General features: G+C 39.8%; 1 protein-coding gene across 1 annotated transcript in view; it reads right to left on the bottom strand.

Annotated features, from left to right (window-relative positions):
- The window catches only part of TBC1D1 (TBC1 domain family member 1), a 232186-nt gene that overhangs the window by 216659 nt on the left and 4606 nt on the right, over positions 1-10921 (bottom strand). The gene's annotated exons all lie outside the window — the stretch shown is intronic.

Below are 10921 nucleotides of genomic sequence, written 5' to 3'. Positions count from 1 at the left end.
TTTTTCAAAAGAAATTTGGCAATCTTCCTGACTTCCCTGGTGGTCCAGTGGTTAAGACTCTGAACTCCCAACGCAGAGGGCACGGGTTCCACCCCTGGTCGGGGAACTAAGATCCCACATGCCACAGGGCCGCGGCCAAAAAAAAAAAAAAAGGCTCTCCTTGATGTAGCCCAGAGGTTCTGAATCACCAATTCAAATTCCATTAACATGTACTTGGCAACTATTATGTTCTGAACACCATCATAAATATTTTGTTTCGTTCATGTACTATAAGCACCCCAACACCTTGCATCTCCTCATCAATAGAGCGTGTTTCCTGTACTAGGACCCAAAGTCACTCAGTGGGTAATTTTTTCCTTCTCTGTGGGTGATTTTCAAAAACCACATTTGACGTATCTTAACACCCTCCTGCTCCACTGGATGACAAAACCCTTCTGTCCAAAGCTGAGCTGTCTACAGGATCTCAAGCCCTATTCTTTACTCATTTGCTCCCTGGACCTTCATTCTCTCATGTATTCCCTGATCATATATACACACGCTAAGAAGAAATTCTTTGAAGACGGAGACTGCATCTTATTCACCCACAGAGACTGACTCAGAATAGGCTCAATAGATATTTTAAGAGAGTGAATGAAGTCTCTCTCCCATCCAAGAAAAAAGATACTTTCCCTTGACCTCAAACCTCCTCCGGGCTCAACTCTTCTTTCCCTACACAACTGTCTTCAAGGTAAAGTCTACACTTGCTGTCTCCACTCCCTCCTGCCCATCCACAATCTAGATTGCAGCCAGAAGTAATGAAGAGCCCCCGCAGCTGCTTCCATTAGGGTTGCCCACATCCTCTGGTTGTGAACTTCAAAGGGGGACTTTTAGTCCTTTGCTGCCTTGTCCCTTCTGACAAGTTTCTCAATGTTGACCACTCCAACCTGCTTGAAACTCTCCTGGTTCTCCTCTTACCTCTCTGGTTGCTTCTTTTCAGTTCCTTAATGGCTTTTCACCCCTGCTTGACTCCATCCTCTCCCCTCATTCCACCTGCATCCTTTGGACAATTTCACCTAATCTCTTGATGTCAGTGACCACATTCTAATACTCCTTCTGCCACTGATAACAGCTTACTTTCATTAGGTACCAGGTACTTTGCAAGTGTTCTCATTTCACTTTCATAACAATCTTCATCTCTCACCTTGGTCTCAGTTAGAGACTACTATTATTGCCATTTTTACCACTTAGGAAACTGAGGTCCAGAGAGCGTGAGTCGCTTATCACAGGTGATTTGAGTTTGCACCTGATTCTCAACCTGTCCTCCTGAATGCTGCACAAGAATGCATCTACCACATAAACCCTGATGATTTCCATATGTTTGTCTCCTTCCTGAGTTCCAGATCAGGATAGTCTATTAAGTATTTCTACCTGGATATCCTACCCAGATAGCACCTCAGCCTCAATTTAGCTGTTTTAAAACTAATTCAGTCTCACCTCCCTCCTTTCCGGAACGTCTCTTCCTTCCCATAAGCTACATCTCTGCAACAGCATCACGATTTATTTTATTGGCCCAGTCAAAAGCCAAGGAGTCACAGCTGTAGACTGAATGTTTGTGTCCATCCTCCCTCCATTCATATGTTGAAATCCTAACCCCCATTGTGATAGTGTTTGGAGATGGAGCCTTTGGGAGATGAACCCATATGAATAGGATTAGTGCCCTTATAAGAGACCCAGAGAGCTCTCTTTCCCCTTCTACCATATGAGGACACAGGGAAAAGACAGCAGTCTATGAACCAGGAAGCCAGCCATCACCAGATACTGAATCCACCGGCACCTTGACCTTGACCTTCCCATCCTCCAGAACGGTGAGAAATAAGTTTCTGTTGTTGGAAGCTACCCAGTCTGTGATGTTCTGTGACAGCAGCCTGAACAGACTAAGATAGTCATTCAGATCCCTTCTTCACCCCATCACCACTTCTAAACTGACTTCACGTCTAAATATATCTTATCTTCTCTCAGCTGGAGAAAAGGCGCCCCCATCTTCAATCCAGCCTTCACATATTTCCTAGAGTAATTCAACTAACCCATAAAATGGATCACGTCACTCCTCTGCTAAAATTCCTTAATCAGCCCCCGTAAAATCCAAATTACTCTACAAGGCATTTAGGATCTCTTTAGAATCTGGTCCTGTCTATATCTGCAACTGCATATTCTCCCCTAAAATTCCCTCCTTCATGCACTTTTTGGCTCTGAAGATATAGGCACAGTTCCCCGTATGAGATATGATTTCTCACACCTCTGTGCCACAGTGCATACTGTTCTCTCTCCCAGGAACACAATGCCTGTCATCAACTGTAGAGGGCCTGGGAATTAACCCTGCTTGCAAGCTAACAAGTCAGGCTGCCACAGGTTAGGCTGCCACAAGTTAGCTTCCTGGCAGAGGACATGAGACTTCCAGGTCAGAGACAAGGGACCAGTTATTACTCAGAGCAATAGCAGTAGCCACAGAGGCAGCATTTCTGCTGGTTTCCTGACCCTCAGTCCCCACAGGCCAGGTGACACCTGTATCCACAGTGGGTTACAGGAAAGGCACCTGAGTTTCGGGGGACTGAATATTTTATAATGGGGAGTAAGCATGTCTGTCCTTCAATTCTGGAGTGTCCTCCAGAGAGAGAGACTATTTCTATCTTCCATGGCTGCTGCTATTAAAAAAAAGAAAAAAAAATTGAAAAGGTAGTCCAGAACAAAGCAGTCAGTGCCTCTGCTCACAAAACAGAATCATGATAGACCCAAGAAGACTCTCCCAATAACTCCCACACTTGTCCTCTAACCTAATCCCAACTCATATACAAGTCCTAGTTCAAGCAACTATCACCTCTTCCTTCCAAGGTGATGTAGGGCATCCATCACCATGTCCTGCTGCACTTTGTACCTATCATCATATTTACTTTTAAAAGTTTGCACAGGTTTCCCTCAACAAGTCTGTAAGCTTCTTAAACTCATAAGGTTTGGGGTCTCTAAAACCAGTATTCAAATTCTAAACCTTTTCTGAACTAGAACTGAAGTCTATTCTTTTTACTCTATGTTTTTATGTGTGATATATGTGCATATATCCTAAGAATTAATTTTTATAATACAATTTGGACATAGTTAAGGGCTAATTTTTTAACCTTAAATGTTCAAAAGTTCAGAAATAAACCCATATTTTGTTTAGAGTGCTGAAGTATTTCATGAAAGTGTATTCCCTGTCTCTTCTCCTTTAAAGTACAGCTTCTCTTGATGATGAAAACAGACTTGCAGTTCATATAACCCCATAAATAATGATCTCTCTCTCCTTTTTTCTCTCTCACCTACAGGTGAAAGTGGCATTAAATGTCTGGCTCAGCTTCCACTCCTATAACTGAATCTGTTTGAAGTTATAACTGTTGACAGCTGGTAACCCCAAGACATGCTTAAAGCAGTACTAGAATTATTACAAAGGATAGACCCAAGAGCTATCAATTAGTGTAGATGAGGCAGTTATTAATATGGTGGCAACAAGGGTAGCAGAATTACTTTGTTTTCTTATAAGGGAATACATGCATAGTGCAAAAAAAAAAAATACACAATTTAATTGTTTGAATCATTTGGTAAATAATCAGTCATCAAATTAGTTCTGCCATTTCACTGACAAAACTATTTGGATGACTTGAGTTTTCACTTTTCAACCAGCTGGAGCACATCATAGTTTCTTTGTAAAAAAAAAATAGATTGGACTTTAACACTGTTAATAAACTATCAAAGAGTAAGTTCTACTTCAGACATAGTCAAATTATTTATAAACAATTCAGATTCTGCTGACATAAGATTCATGGTAACTTAGACTAGGTAATTATTTACTGTTCAATAAAAAGTTCCATGAGGATTAGATAGCAAGACGGCAGAGTAGAAGGATGTGCTTTCACTCCCTCTTGTGAGAGCACCGGAATCACAACTAACTGCTGAACAATCATCGACAGGAAGACACTGGAACTCACCAAAAAAGATACCCCACATCCAAAGACAAAGGAGAAGCCACAATGAGATGGTAGGAGGGGCACAACCACAATAAAATCAAATCCCATAACTGCTGGGTGGGTGACTCACAAACTGGAGAACACTTCTACCACAGAAGTCCACCCACTAGAGTGAAGGTTCTGAGCCCCATGTCAGGCTTCCCAACCTGGGGGTCCAGAAACGGGAGGAGGAATTCGTAGAGAATCAGACTTTGAAGGCTAGCGGGATTTGATTGCAGGACTTCGACAGGACTGGGGGAAACGGAGGGCACACACAAAGTAGTTTGTGCATTGGGACCCAGGGGAAGGAGTGGTGAGCCCATGGGAGACTGAACAAGACCAACCTGCTGGTATCGGAGGGTCTCCTGCAGACGTGGTGGGTGGCTGTGTCTCACCGCGGGGACAAGGACACCGGCAGCAGAAGTTCTGGGAAGTACTCCTTGGCCTGAGCCCTCCCAGAGTGTGTCATTAGCCTCACCAAAGAGCCTGGGTAGGCTCCAGTGTTGGGTCGCCTCAGGCCAAACAACCAACAGGGAGGACACTCAGCCCCAACCATTAGCAGACAAGTGGATAAAGATTTACTGAGCTCTGCCCACCAGAGCAACAGCCAGCTCTACCCACCACCAGTCCCTCCCATCAGAAAACTTGCACAAGCCTCTTAGATAGCCTCATCCACCAGAGGGCAGACAGCAGAAGCAAGAAGAACTACAATCCTGCAGCCTGCGGAACAAAAACCACATTCACAGAAAGAGAGACAAGATGAAAAGGCAGAGGGCTATGTACCGGATGAAGGAACAAGATAAAACCCCAGAAAAACAACTAAATGAAGTGGAGATAGGCAGCCTTCCAGAAAAAGAATTCAGAATAATGATAGTGAAGATGACCCAGCACCTCCGAAAAAGAATGGAGGCACAGATTGAGAAGATAAAAGAAATGTTTAACGAAGACCTAAAAGAATTAAAGAAAAAACAGCTACAAGAATTAAAGAACAAACAAACAGAGATGAACAATACAATAACTGAAATGAAAAACACTCCAGAAGGAATCCATAGCAGAATAACTGAGGCAGAAGAACAGATAAGTGACCTGGAAGACAGTTTGGTGGAATTCACGGATGTGGAACAGAATAAAGAAAAAAGAATGAAAAGAAATGAAGACAGCCTAAGAGACCACTGGGACAACACAAAACACAACAACATTCGCATCATAGGGGTCCCAGAAGGAGAAGAGAGAGAGAAAGGACCAGAGAAAATATCTGAAGAGATTATAGTCGAAAACTTCCCTAACATGGGAAAGGAAATAGCCACCAAAGTCCAGGAAGCACAGAGAGTCCAAGGCAGGATAAACCCAAGGAGAAACACACCAAGACAAACAGTAATCAAATTGGCAAAAATTAAAGACAAAGAAAAATTATTGAAAGCAACAAGGGAAAAACGACAGATAACATACAAGGGAACTCCCATAAGGTTAACAGCTGATTTCTCAGCACAAACTGTATAAGCCAGAAGACAGTGGCATGACATATTTAAAGTGATGAAAGGGAAGAATCTACAACCAAGATTACTCAACCCAGCAAGGATCTCATTCAGATTTGACAGAGAAATCAAAAGCTTTACAGACAAGCAAAAGCTAAGAGAATTCAGCACCACCAAACCAGCTCTACAACAAATGCTAAAGGAACTTCTCTGAGTGGGAAACACAATAGAAGAAAAGGACCTACAAAAACAAACCCACAACAATTAAGAAAATGGTAATAGGGACATACATATTGATAATTACCTTAAACATGAATGGAGTAAATGCTCCAACCAAAAGATACAGGCTAAATGAATACAAAAACAAGACCCATATATATGCTGTCTACAAGAGACCCACTTCAGACCTATGGACACATACAGACTGAAAGTGAGGGGATGGAAAAAGATATTCCATGCAAATGGAAATCAAAAGAAAGCTGGAATAGCAATACTCATGTCAGATAAAATAGACATTAAAATAAAGACTGTTATAAGAGACAAAGAAGGACACTACATAATGATCAAGGGATCAATCCAAGAAGAAGATATAACAATTATAAATATATATGCATCCAACATAGGAGCACCTCAATACATAATGCAACTGCTAACAGCTATAAAAGAGGAAATCGACAGTAACACAATAATAGTGGGGGGCTTTAACACCTCACGTACATCATTGGACAGATCATTCAGACAGAAAGTTAATAAGGAAAAACAAGCTTTAAATGACACAATAGACCAGATAGATTTAATTGATATTTAGAGGACATTCCAACCAAAAACAGCAGATTACACTTTCTTCTCAAGTGCGCACAGAACATTCTCTAGGATAGATCACATCGTGGGCCACAAATCAAGCCTTAGTAAATTTAAGAAAACTGAAATCATATCAAGCATCTTTTCTAACAACAACGCTATGAGATTAGAAATCAATTACAGGGAGAAAAACATAAAAAACACAAACACATGGAGGCTAAACAATATGTTACTAAATAACCAAGAGATCACTGAAGAAATCAAAGAGGAAATCAAAAAATATGTAGAGACAAATGATAATGCAAAATCGACGATCCAAAACCCATGGGATGCAGCGAAAGCAGTTCTAAGAGGGAAGTTTATAGCAATACAAGCGTACCTCAAGAAACAAGAAAAATCTCAAATAAACAATCTAACCTTACACCTAAAGGAACTAGAAAAAGAATAACAAACAAATCCCAAAGTTGGTAGAAGGAAAGAAATCATAAAGATCAGAGCAGAAATAAATGAAACAGAAACAAAGAAAACAATAGCAAAGATCAATAAAACTAAAAGCTGGTTCTTTGAGAAGATAAAATTGATAAAACATTAGCCAGACTCATCAAGAAAAAGAGGGATTTATTCAAATTAATAAAATTAATTTATTAACCAATAAAATTTTATTTTATAATAAATTTTATTTATTAACATTTTAATTTTAATAAAATTTTATTAAAATTTTATTTTTAATAAAATTTTAAATTAATTTTATTTATCAATAAAATTAGAAATGAAAAAGGAGAAATTACAACAGACACTGCAGAAATACAAAGCATCCTAAGAGACTACTACAAGCAGCTCTAAGCCAAAAAAATGGACAACCTGGAAGAAATGGACAAATTCTTAGAAAGGTATAAACTTCTAAGACTGAACCAGGAAGAAATGGAAAATGTGAACAGGCCAATCAGAAGTAATGAAATTGAAACTGTGATTAAAAATCTTCCAACAAACAAAAGTCCAGGACCAGATGTCTTCACAGGTGAATTCTATCAAACATTTAGAGAAGAGCTAACACCCATCCTTCTCAAACTCTTTCAAACAATTGCAGAGGAAGAAACACTCCCAAACTCATTCTATGAGGCCACTATCATCCTGATCCCAAAACCAGAAAAAGTTATCACAAATAAAGAAAATTACACACCAATATCACTGATGAATATACATGCAAAAATTCTCAACAAAATACTAGCAAACAGAATCCAACAACACATTAAAAGGATCATACACCATGATCAAGTGGGATTTATCCCAGGGATGCAAGGATTCTTCAATATACGCAAATCAATCAATGTGATACACCGTATTAACAAATTGAAGAATAAAAACCACATGATCATCTCAATAGATGCAGAAAAATCTTCTGAAAACATTCAACACCCATTTATGATAAAAACTCTCCAGAAAGTGGGCATAGAGGGAACCGACCTCAACATAATAAAGGCCATATACAAACAACCCACAGCAAACATCATTCTCAATGGTGAAAAACTGAAAGCATTTCCACTAAGACCAGGAACACGACAAGGCTGTCCACTCCCACCACTATTATTCAACATAGTTTTGGAAGCCTTAGCCATGGCAATCAGAGAAGATAAAGAAATAAAAGGAACACAAACTGGAAAAGAAGAAGTAAAACTGTCCCTGTTTGCAGATGATGTGATACTATACCTAGAGAATCCTAAAGATGCCCCCAGAAAACTACAAGAGCTAATCAAAGAATTTGGTAAAGTTGCAGGATACAAAATTAATGCACAGAAATCTCTTGCATTCCTATACACTAATGATGAAAAATCTGAAAGAGAAATTAAGGAAACACTCCCATTTACCATCGCAACAAAAAGAATAAAATACCTAGGAATAAACCTACCTAGGGAGACAAAAGACCTGTATGCAGAAAACTATAAGACACTGTTGAAAGAAATTAAAGATGATACAAACAGATGGAGAGATATACCATGTTCTTGGATTGGAAGAATCAATACTGTGAAAATGACTATACTACCCAAAGCAATCAACAGGTTCAATGCAATCCCCATCAAGTTACCAATGGCATTTTTTACAGAACTAGAACAAAATATCTTAAAATTTGTATGGAGAAACAAAAGACCCTGAATAGCCAAAGCAGTCTTGTGGGGAAAAAACAGAGCTGGAGGAATCAGACTCCCTGACTTCAGACTATACTACAAAGCTACAGTAATCAAGACAGTATGGTACTAGCACAGAAACAGAAATATAGATCAGTGGAACAGGATATATAAAGCCCAGAGATAAACCCACACACCTATGGTCAACTAATCTATGACAAAGGAGGCAAGGATATACAATGGAGAGCAGTCTCTTAAATAAGTGGTGGTGGGAAAACTGGACAGCTACATGTAAAAGAATGAAATTAGAACACTCCCTAACACCATACACAAAAATAAACTCAAAATGGCTTAGAGACCTAAAGGTAAGACCGGACACTGTAAAACTCTTAGAGGAAAACATAGGAAGAACACTCTTTGACAAAAATCACAGCAAGATCTTCTTTGATCCACCTCCTAGAGTAATGGAAATGAAAACAAAACTCAACAAATGGAACCTAATGAAACTTAAAGGCTTTTGCAAAGCAAAGGAAACTACAAACAAGACAAAAAGACAGCCCTCAGAATGGGAGAAAGTATTTGCAAATGAATCAACGGACAAAGGATTAATTTCCAAAATATATAAACAGCTCATGCAGCTCAATATTAAAAAAACAAACAACCCAATCCAAAAAATGGGCAGAAGACCTAAATAGACATTTCTCCAAAGAAGACATACAGATGGCCAAGAAGCACAAGAAAAGCAGCTCAACATCAGTAATTATTAGAGAAATGCAAATCAAAACTACAATGAGGTACCACCTCACATCTGTTAGAATGGACATCATCAGAAAATCTACAAACAACAAATCCTGGAGAGGGTGTGGAGAAAAGGGAACCCTCTTGCACTGTTGATGGGAATGTAAATTGATACAGCCACTATGGAGAACAGTATGGAGGTTCCTTAAAAAACTAAAAGTAGAATTACCATATGACCCAGCAATCCCACTACTGGGCATATACCCAGAGAAAACCGTAATTCAAAAAGACACATGCACCCCAATGTTCACTGCAGCACTATTTACAATAGGCAGGTCATGGAAGCAACCTAGATGCCCATCAACAGACGAATGTATAAAGAAGTGGTACATATATACAACGGAATATTACTTAGCCATAAAAAAGGAACAAAACTGGGTCATTTGTAGAGATGTGTATGGATCTAGAGACTGTCATACAGAGTGAAGTAAGTCAGAAAGAGAAAAATAAATATCGTATATTAATGCATATATGTGGAACCCAGAAAAATGGTACAGATGAACCGGTTTGCAGGGCAGAAATTGAGACACAGATATAAAGAACAAACGTATGGACACCAAGGCGGGGGAAAGTGGTGGGGGGTGTGGGTTGGGGGTGCTGTGATGAATTGGGAGATTGGGATTGACATGTATACACTGATGTGTATAAAATGGATGACTAATAAGAACCTGCTGTATAAGAAAATAAATAGGGCTTCCCTGGTGGCGCAGTGGTTGAGAGTCTGCCTGCCAATGCAGGGGACACGGGTTCGAGCCCTGGTCTGGGAAGATCCCACATGCCGCCGAGTAGTTAAGCCCGTGCTCCACAACGACTGAGCCTGCGCTCTAGAGCCCGCGAGCCACAACCCCTGAGCCTGCATGCCAGAACTACTGAAGCCCATGCACCTAGAGCCCGTGCCCTGCAACAAGAGGAGCCACCACAGTGAGAACCCTGCGCACCGCAACCAAGAGTAGTTGCTTACAGCAACTAGAGAAAGCCCACGCAAAGCAATGAAGACCCAATGCAGCCAAAAATAAAAATAATAATAATAGTAAAAAAACTTTTTAAACAGAAAATAAATAAAATTAAATTTAAAGAAAGAAAAACAAAAGTTCCATGAACCAGAAGAACCATTCGAATAATCCTAACAAACCATCAGATTATTTTTTAAGCCATCTCAATCCACGTCATTTGCACGCAGTCTGTGACCATCCTTTAGGCCCCAGGTAGAGCCACTTATTCCAGGAAGCATCTTGTGTCTCATACCTCAGTAAGAAATACTCTGATCTAAGACAGCCTTCACTGATTTCTACTAGATTTGCGTGGCTAGGGCAGTTCCATGTACAGGTAAGAGGGACTACAAGGAAAACATAAGAAGAGGAACAGAATCTAAGTGCTTGTCCTATTTCACCCAAACGATTATTTCCCAAACACTACCATAGGGGTCTTGAATAAAATAAACCTGAAATCATATAAATTATGGTAAATTTTATTATTTGGGGACTTCAGGGGAAGGAAGAGCTGATAGTGCCACACTTCTTAAAAAGTTACTTCTTCTCTAATTCTCTGTAATTTGGGGGGTAGAAAACTTAGGTACCCAGCACAAATGGGTAAATAATTCATGTAAGAAAATGTTTTCAAATAAATAAGGTTTATCTGTGTGTGTGATTTTTTTTTTTTTTTTTGCAGTACGCGGGCCTCTCACTGTTGTGGCCTCTCCCGTTGTGGGGCA

The sequence above is a fragment of the Lipotes vexillifer genome, unplaced genomic scaffold (assembly GCF_000442215.2).
Source record: "Lipotes vexillifer unplaced genomic scaffold, Lipotes_vexillifer_v1.1 scaffold153, whole genome shotgun sequence".
Lineage (NCBI taxonomy): Eukaryota > Metazoa > Chordata > Mammalia > Artiodactyla > Lipotidae > Lipotes > Lipotes vexillifer.
Note: the sequence above shows the minus strand (reverse complement) of the source record. Positions and strands in the feature narration are given on the sequence as shown.